Source organism: Myotis yumanensis, unplaced genomic scaffold, assembly GCF_028538775.1.
Source record: "Myotis yumanensis isolate MYYU_CA2020_CCGP unplaced genomic scaffold, mMyoYum1.0.hap1 SCAF_1, whole genome shotgun sequence".
Lineage (NCBI taxonomy): Eukaryota > Metazoa > Chordata > Mammalia > Chiroptera > Vespertilionidae > Myotis > Myotis yumanensis.
The window spans coordinates 139,299,527-139,315,855 of NW_027223752.1; the positions used below are offsets into that span (position 1 = coordinate 139,299,527).

The window sequence follows — 16,329 nt, forward strand, 5'->3', positions numbered from 1 at the left end:
TTCTCAGCCTTAACATCAGGCTTTATTCCCTTCCAAGGGGTCTAAAACATAAAGTGTAATCATTCCTTAATTGCCAGTGCTTCCCTGAGAAGGAAGAGCAAGGAATTCTATGGGGCAATGTCTTGAATTTAGTGAAGCCAGATATGAAGCAACCAACAGTCATGAGTCAAGGGTTGTCTGTTTCTTTTAGAGGTTGACATTTAACTGTTGACTTCTTTTAGATATTGGCTTTTGGCTGTGATGAGATTCAGGAAGCCACCACTTGCCAATACCGTCATGAGAATGCACCAAGGAACACAGAAGGCCAATGGACCTTGAAGGTTAGCAGGGCTGACGCTAAGCACCAATTGTTTGTGTTGAGATAGTGGTGGCTCAAAGCAATCACCTGACCTGATAGCCTCCAAGTAAATGTTTACTGGACATTACTGGTCTTTACTGATCTTTATTGACCTTAGAGACGGTCTGTCTGCTACCTGTTTGCTGTGCTTTACTGAGGGCAAGATGGGCATCTAAAACTGAATAAAAGACAGGACCCAGTTTTGGTGTGTCTCTTCAAGAAAGAGGCTTCCCCTGGTCTCCACCCTTTAATCATTCATATTTTTGTCTAGTGTTTTCATTTGTGCATCAGCGCCTCCTTCAGATCCTGAACCTACCTCTGCAGGTCACAGCAATGAGATGTTTCTCCAGATCAAACATAGGCTACTTAACCTATAAACAAAGAACAACTTTTAAACAATTCCAGTCACTGGAGCCAGGGTATCCCAATTGTTTTGTTTCCCTTCAAAAAATAAAAAAAAAAATTGAAAATGTAAATATAAATAAAGCATTACTTCATTGAGGAGCTTTTACAGAAACAAAATGAAAGCTCTCACAAACTCAGTCTTCAGGGAAATAGCTTGGTGCCTAATTATAATTAAATGAAGACAATTTGGGGTGGGACATCTTTTTAAAAGTACTTGATAAGCAAATTAATATTTGACAGAAAATGATCGTACAGCAAACATTATACTTGAGGAAGCAGGCAAAAGAAAGGCAGCGCTAAGTTTAGACAAAAAAGAAGAGTAGTATAGTGGCAAGTATGCTGCAGGAAAGCTAGTTTCTGTGAATGTGACCCAGTTAAATTGTGGTAGGTGGGCATAGTTTTCGTCAGCTTGCTCTATCCTAGTAGAACGGATTTGTTTTTAAAAACAAGTATTTTCCAGAAGCAAAACTTGCCTTAAGAAATCATGTTTACTGGGCAAATATACAATATCAAGAGGCCTGACTCACTCTGACATCATAGAAAGGTAGGTGGTCACTCGGAAATTTTCCTTGTAGAATTTTTTGCGATATTAACGAAATAAACCATTCAAAAACAATGCACTGAACCAGCTTCAGTGGTAGTGATTGAGGTCAAGGGCTGGAGAGGTTTAAGGGTGGGAGTAGCTGGAAGACTAAAAACAAGAAAGGGTTTGAGGGAAGTACACACTATAACCCAGTATGAGTTAAGTTATAAAACTATAATTATAGAATTGTAGTGTTGAGTAAAATTATACAAACCAAGGGCAATGCAAATTCTAAGTAAATATAAGCTCACTGGGGGCTATGATAGTTCAGAAAAAAATCTGAAATGTGGCTGAAGTTCATAGACTGCAGAGTAGAGGGAAGAGTACGTCAGGTTTGAGGAAAGGTGAGGAAAGGCACAGAAGCATTCCCATGGTATGTGAGAGGAGGTATGAAAGACCCCAACTGGAGGAAGCGGAGGTTCTGGGTGGGAGTAAGACTGGACAGGAAGGTTGGGGGAAATCATGGAGTGTCTTCCAGGCGGCAGAGCCTTCTTCCATTAAAGTGAAGTTACGGTACTGAAGCAGGTCAACTCATTTCAATTCCATTTTATTCTCACTGCTGTGTATGAGATAGAATTTCTCTCAAAACATCACCACAGAGAAAGTTGTGTAACAAGTTATAATTTGTTAAGATCACAACATAATTAATTGCCAGTCAGCACCAATAATTTTATATCTTTGAACCAAACATTTATTTCTAAGTAAATAAAATCTCACTAAATAAGTATATCTTGTGTTGCTACAAAGAAAAATTCATATGCTTCTAAAACTTAAGAAAGAAGAATAAAACCTTTCCATCCCATGATTCTGTGCAAGCTGGACTAAATGAAGTTGCTTGGCATGAATCCTAAATAATACCTTGGTTTACACCTGGGTTTGATTTTTTTTTTTTTTTTTTTTTTTTGCTGTTAATGTTAATGCGAATTGCTGTAATGGACTTTGTATAATGTAGCACCTCACTTTAAAAGCAAGTAGACATGGGCAAAGACAACCAACACAAAGGCAAAAATTACCTTTTCGCTTAACGTCATCATATGGTATAAATGATTGCTCCCTGGGATCATGGGCAGCTGGACCCCAAGGGGTAGATCAAGTAGTGCAGCCACTCCACTGCCTGGAAAGTGGGCTTTGTGCACGCCCTGTTGGGAACAAAGGAGAGTTTTGTCTTTCCTTTTAGGCTTTATTTCCTTAGTTCAGGCCTATCTACCCCTACTTTAACCAAAGAAGCAAAGGGTCATACAGTCAGCGTTGAAGGGGCCTGGCCTGAAGACCTCCTGGTCTGCCACCAGCCAGTTGCTGCTCCCCACTGTGCTACACCAGGGCACCCCAAGCACCACAGTTACACCCATGGGACTTGTCTGTGGCTCTCCTGCCCCATGTAAGACAAGGCCTCCTGCCACTCACATCTCCTTATAGCTGGTCTTCCTGTCCTTGGCAAGGCTGCTGATGGCTTTCTTGGTGGGAGCAAAGCCAGCAGCCTTGGAGTGGGTGCTGAGGTAACTCTCCATTGAAGACCTGGGCCCCTGCCCTCCTACTCCCTTGCCCAGACCTCACCTGGAATGTCCAGGACCCCCTGGTCCCCGTGGCCCCACTATCTCGGAGTTCCAGGTTGGAATGTGGGGGCCCCACTGGGCAGAGCCCTCAGAGGCTGGCTCCTCTCGCTTGAGGCGTGAGCTTCCAGAGCTGGGGAAATCAGTCCACGGGGCCTGGTCCAAAAATAATTTCTCTCTGAAACCAACACAAAACCAACAATCAAACCAAACGCCAAATCACAACATATAACGCTTTGCTGGCGCAGAGCTGGCTAATTTCTTCTGGCCTCCAAGGAACTATGGTTCCAGAAAAAGAAAACTCCAAGAGTGATTGTACCAACCATTCTAGAGCCAGAGGCCTGGCTTTCCACCTGTCCCCTCCTAGACACTATGACCACACCTTGCTCCAGGCTCCTGCAACCACTTCCCCCTCCAGGTCTCAATGACATTCTTTTGACCCTTGTTTCTCATCCAGTATAGCTGTCCCTCACTGCTACCTTTTATCCTTCCTGATCCTTTGAGAGCTTGTTTGGAGGTTCTAGCAGGGGAGCGCAGCTACTCGTATACCCTTGACCGAAGACCGGTCCTCTCCTCGGGGGGGAAGGTCGTCCTCTTCGACTGAGCGCGCAGCTTCGGGAGGGACGCACATGGATCGGTGAGGGAGGAGGGGGACACCCGCCTAGCCAGCCAGATCAGCCGAATCAACCCTGGCGATCAATGGGGTGACAGATGTCGCAGCCAGATCGCCCTCACATCCCTTCCTGATCCTTTGGTGTCCACTGTCACCTCTCTTGCTTTAAGCTCTCACCTTATAATCCAAAAGTTTTAAAATTAAAAGTTAAAGTAATGTCACATTCAAAGGGCTCAACAACATATATTCATGTTATCAAATAAGAACAGGCAACACTTAAGAGTTAAGGACTGTTTCTACCCTGCTTTGCTCCATAACAATTACTGCTCTCAGCTCCAGAGCTCAGGCCCTTTCTGCCCGGCACAGCTACTTCCTCCAAAGGCTGAGCTACCAACCATGCCCAACTCCTTTCCTGGGTCTCAAGTTAAGCTTAAGTGGTAGGTTGTTAATATTATAATGATGGTTTTAATTGTCTGATACATATACATGCTTTCTAATGTTTTTATGGTACTGGTTCAGCATAAAATTAGTGAATGTTAACTTCTAATCAAAGCTGGACCTGAAATTCTTTTCCAGGATAATGTCCATATAGGGAAATTCAATTTGATTTTTCTAGTTCACAGCATCTACCTTCCCTTCCAGTATCCCACATGAGAAATATCTGCATTCATTTATTCAATAAACATATTGTAAGATTGCTTTTTTCTCCCTTAATTTTCGGTTCGTCTCCCTCCCCCCTAAAAAGGACCATAAAGCATCAAACCTTGGTAAAATGAAGTGAAGCAGACAGTGTTTTGAATCCTAACTCTGCTATTGTAGTTCATTTTTCAAGAAAATTTCTGTGAGATTGAAGATGGCTGCCGACGGGAAGGCAGCTGCAAGACAGTGTGTGAGTGAAAGAATGAAAGGAGAGTGTGTAAACATACGGAGAGTGTCTATTTATGAGTGAGGGACAGCTATACTCCAAGAGACTGTTGGGGACTGCCAGACCGGGCTCCCCTCACGGGGCAGCCTCCACTGCTGCTGAAATCTCCTCTGGAGCAACCAGCTCTGCTGCAGAGACTGTGCCATCTTGAAGGGGAGAGTGACTGTGATCAGAAGCCTAGCCTTATCTTTAATTGGGAAGAATTGGATACCTCCTGGAACCCTACAACCACAACACCCAGGGACCAGCTGCAAACCCACAAACACCAGGTCTCAAGCAGCGTGAATACACAGACTAGGACAAGCTCTGAACCTTCTCATGGAAAGGTCAGATTTTTCCCAGAGAAAGGTGAGGTCTGAGATCCAGACTGGAGGGAGAAATGCATGCCGTGGAATCTAGAGGTTCAGAGGAAGTCTGCGCCCCACAAAATCCGTAGCCGTTGGGGCCAGCGCAGTCTGTGAATGTTGAAGGGGGTCCACAGGGCTGCTGACAGAAGGGAACTCTAGAAATCAACCCATAGCTGGGCTGGCAACAAAAAGGCAGCCTGCAGCTTCACCAGTAAACCGGTTGCATTGTGCCAGGGGGAAAAGACCTGCAAAGAGACCTGAGCAGAGTTGCGCGCAGTGCCAGGGCGAAAAACTCGCGAGTTTGTGCACTTACCTTGGCTCTTTTTTCTCTTTAAAGCCTTGTTTTTGAATACTGAGCCCAGTACATAGATCACCTAATTAAAAACACTCTCAGAGACTGCAGGAGAAAGTTGTTCTTGTGGAACCTGGGGATCAGAGCAGGGAGAAACCATCAGAAAACAAGCTCTGGGGCAGTCCATACCCCAAACCAGTGTTAAGTGCAGCAGGGAAAACAAATCCTAAATACTGGGTAGAGAGGACTATAGCCCCAGATGTCAATACAGAAATATTGGCACCCAGGGGTTGAATCACAAATTGACTCTTGTGTAATATACAACCACAGACAGACTGAGAAGCAAAGAAATACTGCCTGATTGAAACAGGATGTGGCTTTCGATACAAAGGAGCTGTGGAATGCAGGGAACTTCAATACTGTCCTGATTACATGTTATATTCTAACAGATTGAATCTATAAATAAATGGGAGAATCCAGCTGTCAACTAATAATCTAGACATTAAAGGAAGTTTAAAAATTTAAAACACAGTAGCTCTTCTTAATATTTGTTTTTGTTTTGGAAAATAGTTATTTTATATTAAAAATATATGAACAAGTATTGGATGTATTATTATTTTTAAATGAATTAATACAGCTTTTAAAAATTCTCAGTCTTAGTTTCTAACAAGAAAATCATTGATCATTATTTGCTGATGGGCTTTTTAAGATGCTCAATAATTTTAAATAGTGTAAATGGCATGAGACCAACACATTTGAGAGTTATTGGATTATAGCATTCAAAGGACAAAGCTGGAGTGGGGTGAGCAGCCCAAACAGGCAGAAATGGTACTATACAGCCTTGCAATTTCCCCTCCTTGTCTTATAAAATGTAAGCAGCAATAAATGTTTTCAGTTAAAAAAAAAACACACCTTAGAAATATTCTCACACTTTAATTTCTAAAACCAGCTACCACCACTTGGTTTTATGATTAGATACTACATAATTTTTTTCATGGAATGTTAAACAAATACTTAGAATAGTCTAATTATAATATCATGTTAATCAGTATAGTAAAGTAGCTATTCATAATTCTTGATTAATACATTATTCATATTAGGCAACAATGACATGGTTAAACATGTAATATGGAGGGTATTATTTAAAAATGTATTAATCTAGTTTCCTTAAACAGGATATATACTTAAAAATTTGATCTGCTTTTGATGGCTACAGTACAAATTTAAGATATTTATTATTGCCTGGCCAGTGTGGCTCAGTCCTTAAGTGTCAATCCATAAACCAGAGGCCATGGTTTGATTCCAGGTCAAGGCACATGCCCCCGTTTTGGGCTGGATCCCCAGTTGGGAGCATGCAGGAAGCAGCCAATCAATGATTCTCTCTCATCATTGATGTTTCTATCTCACTCTCACTGTCTCTTCCTTTCTCTAAAACCAATAAAAATGTATTTTTATTGGTAAAATGAAGGATATTTATTATTGTACAAAGTTGTAATCAGAGTGAGGATACAATATTCTCATGTATTACAACTTATTATTGACTTACAAGACTTTTCTTATAAACATTTACAAGTATAAATGTTTATTTACATAGCAGAAAATTCTAATAATTATGTCATTACATTTTAGAATTTTCAATCTAATTTTGTTTTCTTAGCTGCACATTCAAGACTGGTCATTACTGGTCCCTATATAAGTCTTTAGGTACAAGAAGCAGCATGAACAAAGACATGGAAGCAAATAGCATAATTCTGTTGAAATGTGGGTTCATGATGGCTGAAAACAGTAGCTGGAATAAAATTATGCAAGGTCCTTAAGTAAGTGAAGTAAAGATTTGTAGATGAAAAAATGAAAAAAAAGCTAACTTTTTAATAAGTTTAAAATAGCTAAAAATAAAATGCAATAAAAAACTAAGAAAATAGTCAAATGCACAGAAGCAGATAATGGTGGTTGGAGGCACATAATGGTGGTTGGAGGCACATAATGGTGGTTGGGGGCACTTGGGAGGAAGCAGTGACCCCAATCTCTTTTTAATTTGTGAAATTAATTTCTGAAAGAGAAGAGCTTTTTAAACCCCCTTACTGGTTGCTTGTTGTATTCCCAAGTAGTCAGATTGCTAGAAAGTTGGAATCTGATTAGGGCTGCCAGATGTAGCAAGTAAAACACAAGAGGCCCATTTAAATTTAAATATCAGATGAAAAATAGATTTTTAGTTTTTAAGTATATTCCAAATAACGTATGAGATATACTTCCACTAAAAAATACCCATACTTGATCTGAAATTTAAATTTAACTGGCAGTATGAAATATTTTGTCTGGCAACTTAGTTCTAGCTAATTAAATATATTTCTACAAGTCATAATAGTTGGAGAAAAGCACTTTTGATCTTTTCTCATGTAAATTTGGATAAGTAAAATACTTTTCTAGGTGTTTGGTTTGCAAGAGATGACTATTTCAATCACATAAAATGAAAACAAAAATAATCCTGAAATACATACATACAAGAATGCATGTATAAGACATAAACACAGAGAGATTCCTTATAATAGAAAAGAGACCATGGGAAATTAATCTACAGAACAGCAAAATCAAAGGAAACCTCAGTTTGAAGCTCATGCAGTAGTACAAAATGCAGATGGCTGGTCGGTGGGCATAGACCACACCACGAGAGGATTTGAGAGCTTGGGTAAGGAGTTTGGATTTTAAGTGCATGGACAAGCCAGCCATTCAGTGGCTTTATAGTATCCTGATCTGTCCTGGCCGGTGTGGCTCTGTTGGCTGGGCATCATCCTATGCATCAGGAGGTTGCCCATTGGATTCCTGGTCAAGGGCACATGCCTCCATTGCAGGTTCAATACCCAGTAGGGGCTGGGCAGGAGGCAGCAGATTGATGTTGAGCTCCCACATTGATGTTTCTCTCTCTCCCTCTCCCTCTCCCTTCATCCTTCTCTAACAAAAAATATACATAGATGTGCATATCTATATATATAAAAGCTTAAGTGACCATTACGACCGGTCACTATGATATGCACTGAACATCAGGGTACAGAAGCTCAATGCAGGAGCTGCTCCCTGGTGGTCAGTGTGCTCCCACAGCCAACCTCCTGTGGCCCAGGCCGGCCAACCTCCCATGGTCCCTCTCCCTGGCCGCCCGGCAATCCTGACTGGGCAAGACGGCCCTGATCGCCAGCCAGACTATAAATAAATCAATAAACTATTCTTAAAAAAGAGTATCAGGATATGATTTAGGTTTAAATATATGATCGTAGCCCCTGTGAAGGACCAGGGGGTGAGCAAGAAGGAAATTAGGTGGTTATTTCCATTGCAGTTTTATTTCTAGTCTCGTGAAGCAAAAGACAGTTCTAACAATTAAGGTAGAATAAACTATGTGGTTTCAGAAACTATATGATCTATTTGATTCACAATATATAATTTCAATAGAAGTCATACAAACAATCTAGATGGAAAGACTTAATGTTATAAAGATGTGTAACTACTTTAAAATAATCTGTACATTTAATGTAACCTCAATCAAAATCCTAAAACATTTCTTAAAACTGAAACTTAAAAAGCTGAAAAAAGTTCAACTGGAATAATGTAGAAATGACTATGACAATTTTGAAAAAGTACTAGGAAATATATGCTAATAATTATCAACGTATGTTATAAAGTTATTTAAGTGTTGTTTTGACATAAGAACTCACAGATAGATTAGTGGAATAGATGAGTCCAAAAAATGACTCATCCATATGGGAAAATTGATTTCATGGAATAGATGTTTCCTATTTGTGGAGAATTGACTGGAGTTAGATATTAGGTAATTATTTGGGAAAACATAATAAAGAGCCAAACATTAAAAGACACCATTAGCAAAGTTAACTGAGACAGAACAGAATGAGGGAAAATATCTGCAACACAGATTTAACCAACAAAGACTAAGAGAGTTTATAAAGAGCTCCTAGAGAGTGTGAATAAAAAATAACCCCTGGCTCAAAAATGCCAACACAACATCAAGAGGTAACATTGCTTCTGACATTTGGTGTCAATTTTATCTAATTATAGAAGAAAAATATATATTTCCCTGTGAACTATAGAGACGATGGAACTTCCTGTCCTATACTACATAGTTCAATAGAAGGTCTACAGTAGTTATTCAATCTAAGTTGAATGAGTAAATACATGAATATAAACTGAAGACCATCTTATTCTGAGTTATATATCAGGTTTCCTTAGCTGGATGGATTGGCCAAAGGTGTCCTTTCAGTATCCTTGGCAACATACAAAGCAATAGGAAAGAAATAATTGAGACCAGAAGTGGAGGTAGTTGTGGAGGTGCTAGCAATTAACAATTCTCAGGTGACATTAAGTTTGCCCAGCATCTTAAAGGAAGTAATTCACATTGAAAGTACTACAGGAAAACCACTCAAAGCAAGTGTTTTAAATCACAATAGGTCTAGTAATTCTCAATTCTAAGCAAATGCAATAGCATTCCAGACTTATAAATACTACTGCATAAATTGGTACTGGTTTATATAAAGAGATCTATATTCTACATTTCTAAAGAAGATAGTCCTGTTACCCATATTTTATAATTAAGAAAACGCAATGCTTGAGCATTGGAGTAATTTAAGGTTTTAGCCCAAATCAGGCTCTGAGGTCTAAGTTCCTCACATACGGTGCCTTGAAAACTGTAAAGGATTCTTCTGCTGTAAAGCACTTACCTTAAACTCTAAGTAATGCAGAGCCATTAAACAGATGAATAACCACCAACTATATTCTAATGAAATACCATAAAAGAGGGAAATAAACAAAGAATATACTTCCTCATTCCTGAGCATTCTCTATCACCATCCCATACAGTAGAAACAGCATGTCCCATCAATGAGAGGTGAAACTTTGGATATTCATAAAAAATAAAGTTATTAGAAAGAGAGAAAAGAGAAAAAAAAAAGAAAAAAATATAAAGTTATTAAAATATGAGTAAACAAGTATTCAAATAAAATGACCCCTGTGGTAAGGCATAACAGTAATGACTTTTTACATTAAATTATGTTGTTTAAGAAACAAAGTTAAAAAAAAAAAACAACTTACATTTTTCATTTTATTCACTCAACTGAACAACAGCCTTGTTAACTGAATCACTAAGTGAATCACCAGAATGACATCATTCTGTTTATTCACATAAATTTAACAACTTTATCTAAGATGCCGTATTTGAATGAATAAAATGATACTTAGACTGATAATTTTCTTAATATTTATAATCATCTTTACAAATACATATATCACTGTTATTATTTTGTGCTTGATAGAACCTATGTGAGTTTTAACCTCTGAGAAGTACTTATTTTTATAGAGTGAGTTAATAATCATTGTTTTATCCATTTTAATAGAAATAGCTATAAAAGAGCTTGAGAGGGAGGGTAGTTTCATAGAGAATAATAGTAAAAAAATTTTTTTAGTCAAGAAGGAAAACATTTATAGACAGGTAAGTATATACTGACTAGAGGCCCAGTGCATAAATTCATGCACCAGTGGGGTTTCTCGGCCTGGCCTGCACAATAGGGGCCAAAACCAGCTCTCCAACATCCCCCAAGAGGTCCTGGGTTGTGAGAGAGCGCAGGCCAGGCCGAGGTACCCCACCAGTGCACAATCAGGGCCAGGGAGAAGATGCAGGAGGTCTGCCAGCCAGGGAGGGACTGCGGGAGGGCTCCAGGGTGTGTCCAGCCCATCTTGCTCAGTCCCAATCAGCCAGACCCCAGCAGTAAGCTAACCTACCCATCAAAGTGTCTTCCCCCTGGTGGTCAGTGCATGTCATAACAAGCAGTTGAGAGGCCTTAGCATATTATTGGCATATTATGCTTTGATTGGTTAAACCATCTACTGGTCGACTGGACACTTGGCATATTAGGCTTTTATTATATAGGATTTCTAAGTCAAAATGAATAAATTTCATCTATTAAAAGTTTCATAAATGAAATATCAAGCAGAAGTTGTTACACTATTCTTGAATATCCCTGTCACCTTGAAACAAACTGTGTGCTACAATAAATGCACTACATACAAAAGCCTAAAGTGGAAGTTAACACTTCACACATAAGGCAAGCAATGCATAAAGCACAAGACTGCTCCAATTCAAAGACTTTATCCTGTTAACACTGATAAGAAAAATGTTCTAACTCCATGGTACTTTATTCTAAGTCAAGTTCTTAAATTAAAGTCCATTTGAGGAGATAATCAATTTTAGTTAATTACCTGCCTTGCTCATATACACGATCTATCAAAGGTTCAGTTGAATCTTCAGTTTCATTTATGTTTTCAATGCCCGAATGTAACCAAATATTCATGGCTTGTCTTAAACATTATAAATAAAAATTATCGTAGTTTAAAAACTAACTAATTTATACTGTAAAGCAATAAAACATAATTATTAAATAACTTTTCTCCCAAAGATTTAACTAGCTTTGAATTATGGTTACATTTCAGATGATGACAGTAAGAAGGAGTTTCTATAAGAATACCATTTTATTTTCTTTCATGGGAACTATATAAAGAATATAGGTAATAGATCAAATATTGGTTAAATGAATAGAGAGAGGTAATGCTTAAATTTCAAGAGGAGGAAAGAGAAAAATGTTTAATCCAAAGTTAATATTCATTTAACTTTAGGCTGAATTAAATTTAAAACTCTTATTCCTGCTAAGGCAACTGTGGAGAGTGGCTACCGCATTTGGACAGGTTCAATCCTCAGACTGATAAGAGAGCACAGTCCTCTTGTGGCAAAGTCACATACAAGTCCCAGCTTGGAGGGCAAAGCCCTCCCAGCACAATTATAGCCAAAGGCTATGGTTGTATATAAGCTCTTATAGTCTGACCTTGTAGTCCTAGGTAGCTGAGGGATTAAGCTGCAGGAGGTGCAGCAAGTGCTGCCAAAACAAAGCTTGATAGAGTTCAGAGAATTGCAAAAACAGAAAAGAAGTAGATTTGAAACCCACAAGAACATTGTAAATATCTTGACCACTCCCTTGTTTTGCTTTGTGTGATCTGACTATAAAATAAAGATTCAGCTTACAGGTTGTGTCACTGTTTCTTCATCCAGGCACAGTGATCCACTTGGCCCCAACTATATTCTCTTTTTTTGTTTCTTTTTTAAAAAATATATGTTATTGATTTTCCACAGAGAGAAAGGGAGAGGGATAGAGAGTCAGAAACATCGATGAGAAAGAAGCATCGATCAGCTGCCTCCTGCACACCCCCCACTGGGGATGTGCCCACAACCAAGGTACATGCCCCTGACCAGAATCAAACCTGGGACTCTTCAGTCTCCAGGCTGACACTCTATCCAGTGTGCCAAACCAGCTAGGGCTCTTTTTTGTTTCTTTAATTCTTCACTGCCCCTCCTCAGGTTCATCACTGGTTGTGCTGGATGAGGTTTAGGCAACTGACATAACTCTCAGGTCATTAGAAAGCTTATTGGGGCCTGAGGATCATGAAGAGGGAAGGTCTGGAGTAGGTGAGCATGTGAGAGGGTGAACGTGTGAAAGGGAGTGTGTGCACGTGTGAGATGGGAGGGCATGTTTGTGGGAGCGGGAGCAGGAGCTCAGGGAGGCCACTGGGCACTCCAGGCAGAGCAGCTGCCACTGCAGGCACTGCTCTCCACTTTAGGGGAGAGAGCACATTTGTGAGAAAGTGTAGGGTTCCCATGGGAGGAGGTGCAGTCAGCACCCTGCCCCAGCACCTCTGTGTCCCTGACAGAGGCACCCAACCCCACTGCTGAGACCCCAAGTCTCCGGGCACACAGACCAGCACTCCGTGCTCAGTTACCTGAACTGTGCACCTGTAGGAATGGCCAGCAGTGCAAGGGGCTAACCTGCCATATTGGTGACAGGGGCCCTAACCTGCCCAGCCTCCTCATGGGCAGAGTGACAGGCTGGCCCTGCCATGGGGACTAATGGGGCACCCTGCCAACTACTGGGCAATGAAGTGCCCAGCTTGCCCCAGCCTGTCAGTGAGCAGCAGGCCCCACCCCCTCCACAAGGGAGGGCCAGGAACCCCACCTCATGAGCAGAGTGTGCTCAGTCTGCCCCAACCCCTCTGTGGGCAGAGGAACCAGCCCACCCCTCCATAGAGGCCAGCGAGGCAATGGCCTGCCTCTTGCATGAACGGAGCAATGCCCAGCCTGACCCTCCTCCCTCAACAGTGGAGCCCCTATCCCCCAACCACCACCCTGACACATGCCCAGCCTCGACACAGGGACTGGCCACCCAAACCAGCACACCTGACCCAGTGTCCCTGGATGACTGGTCCCACCACCTGGATGTGGTGCACCTAACCTAGCGCCCTGTTCCCCAACACCCCCAGACGCACAGATCTGCCATCATGACCTACTGTGTAGAAATGGCTCTACTGCCTGACATTGCCAGGTAGATGCTACCTGAAGCCCCCTGATGCAGGGACCTGCCACAGAGACCAGATATGCCTAAACCAGGGCCATCAGAAGATCAGATGCACCACTGAGATCCATTGGGACTAGTTACATCTGAACACACGGACTCCTGCTGGGAAACCACCTGCCTCACCCAGCTCCCCAATCTACCAGACTGCTAAAATGGGAAGACAAAGAATCCCCAAAGGAAAGAAAAAGAGGAATCGCCAGAAAAGAAACTAAATTAAATGGAGGCAAGTAATTTCTCAGATACATAATGGAAAGTAATGATTATAAGGATGCTCAAACATTTGACTGAGAATTACAAGCAACTTGATGAGAATTATAAGAAGTTGAATTACAAATGCACCAACATGGATAAGAATCAAGGGGAAATGAAGAATGACCTAAGTGTATTAAAGAACAGCCTGGACGTATTAAACTGCAGCCTAGAAGAAGCTAAGGACCAAATCAGTGTGTTAGAAGACAAGGTAAAAAAACTTCCAAACAGAGCAGCAACTGGGAAAAAAAATGAAAAAGGAGGAGAGTTTGAGGGAACTTTGGATCAGTCTGAAAGAAACAACACACACATAATAGGGGCTCAAGAAGGAGAAGAAGTTGAGCAAGCAATAGAAAACCTGTTTGAAGAAATGACAGAAAACTTACCTGACTTGGGGAAGCACAAAAAGTCCCAATCAAGATGAATCCCAAAAGACCCACACCAAGACACATCATAATTAAAATGGCAAATGTAAAGACAAAGAAAGAATCTTAAAGGCTACAAGAGAGAGAGACAAAATTACCTACAAGGGAACTCCCATTAGACTATCAGCTGATTTCTCAATAGAAGCACTTCAGGCCAGAAGGGAGTAGCATGAAGTATACAAAGTAATGAGAAGCAAAGGACAGAATACAAGACTCTCTAGCATGGCTATCATTCAAAATTGAAGGTGAAATTAGGAGCTGTACAGACAAAAAACAAACAAAAAATGGCTAATGGAGTTTATTACTACCAAAACAACAATGCAAGAAATGCTGAGAGACTTATATAAAGAAGAAAGAGAAAAAAGGGAGAAACACAGGCATAAAGAATAAAAATGGTAATAAACAAATACCTAGCAATAATAACCTTAAAAGTAAATGAATTAAATGCTCAAACCAAAAGACATAGGGTAGGTGAAGGGATAAGAAAACATGACCCATATATATGCTCTTACAAGAGACCCACCTCAAAACAAAAGACTCACACAGAATGAAAGTGAAGGGATGGGAAAAATTTTTCCATGAAAATGGAAATAAAAAATAGAATGGAGGTAGCAATATTCATATCTGACAAAATAGATTTCAAAATGAAGGCCATAACAGGAGACAATGAAGGCTTTGTCAATAAACTTAAAGGATCAATACAACAAGAGGATATAACCCTGGTAAATATATACACACCCAATATACGAGCACCCAAATACATAAATTAACTTCTAGAGGATTTAAAGAAGAGACTGACAGCAATACAGTCATAGTAGCGTACTATAACACACCACTGGCATTACTGGATAGATCTTCTAGACAAAAAAATCAATAAGGAAACCGCAACCATAAATGACACAATGGATCAAATGAATTTAGAAGACATTTAAAGAACATTTCACGCCAAAGATACATGTACATTCTTCTGAAGTGCACACGGGACATTCTCAAAGACAGACCACATGGTAGGGCACAAAACAAATCTCTACAAATTCCAGAGGATTGAAATCATATCAAGCATCTTCTAAGATTACAATGACATGAAATTAGAGGTCAAATATAAAAAAAAATACCCCAAAACATTCAAACACATGAAGACTAAATATCATGTATTACATAATAAACGAGTTACCGATGACATCAAGGAAGAACTCAAATAGTTCCTAAAAAAAAAATGAAAATGAACATACAACAACCCAAAGCCTATGAAATACAGTGGAAGCAATCTTGAGAGGGAAGTACATAGCACTACAGGCCTACCTCAAGAAACAAGAAAAATTGCTAAAAAACTGTCTAACACTACAACCTAAATATTTTGAAAGACAACAACAAGAAAAAACCCATAGTAAGAAGGAAATAAATAAAAAGATCAGAGCAGAAATAAATGAAATAGAGGTGAAAAATACAATACAAAAAATCAATGAAACCAAGAGCTGGTTCTTTGAAAAGATAAATAAGATCCATGCACCTTTAGACCATCTCATCAAGAAACAGAGAGAGAGAACGTGAATAAATAAATAAATTCAGAAATAAATGGGGGGAAATAACAATTGACATCACAGAAATACAAAGGATTGTAAGAAAATACAATGAACAACTCAACTATATGCCAATGAGCTGGACAACCTGCATGAAATAGAAAAATGCCTAGAAAAATACAACCTTCCAAAAATGAAATGAAATAAAAGAATTTTCAAATCACAGAAAACCTGAATAGGGCAATAAGTACTGATGAAGTAGAAGCAGTAATGAAAACTCCCTGCAAACTAAAGCCCTAAAGTCTGGAACAACATAGGGTTGTCAACTTCCAGCACCTTTATTCAACACTAGTGGCCCGGTGCACAAAAATTTGTGCACTCAGGGGCATCCCTTAGCCCAGCCTGCCCCCTCTAACAGTCTGGGAGCCCTCACAGGAAGTCCTACTGATGTCCCTGTGAGGAGCGGGCCTAAGCCAAAGTCTGGCCTCCCTCTATGGAAGGCAACTGGCCAATCAGGTATATAGATACTTTCTGAAGGCAGCACAGACTCCTTCCTTATTTCTTTCCTCTGCGGTTAGAGAATAGGGGACTAAAAGGTGGACACAGAACTGTGGCCAGGCCTGGGGC

General features: G+C 40.1%; 1 long non-coding RNA gene across 2 annotated transcripts in view; it reads right to left on the minus strand.

The window, feature by feature from the left end:
• LOC139021731 (uncharacterized) overlaps positions 1-16,329 on the minus strand; it is a 40,021-nt gene that overhangs the window by 16,860 nt on the left and 6,832 nt on the right. For both annotated transcript variants that reach the window (XR_011473542.1, XR_011473543.1), the window contains exons 3-6: positions 5,074-5,185; positions 2,880-3,053; positions 2,339-2,464; positions 654-708 (exon numbers count right to left, since the gene is read on the minus strand). This is a non-coding gene — a long non-coding RNA (uncharacterized lncRNA). The remainder of the gene's footprint in view (positions 1-653; positions 709-2,338; positions 2,465-2,879; positions 3,054-5,073; positions 5,186-16,329) is intronic.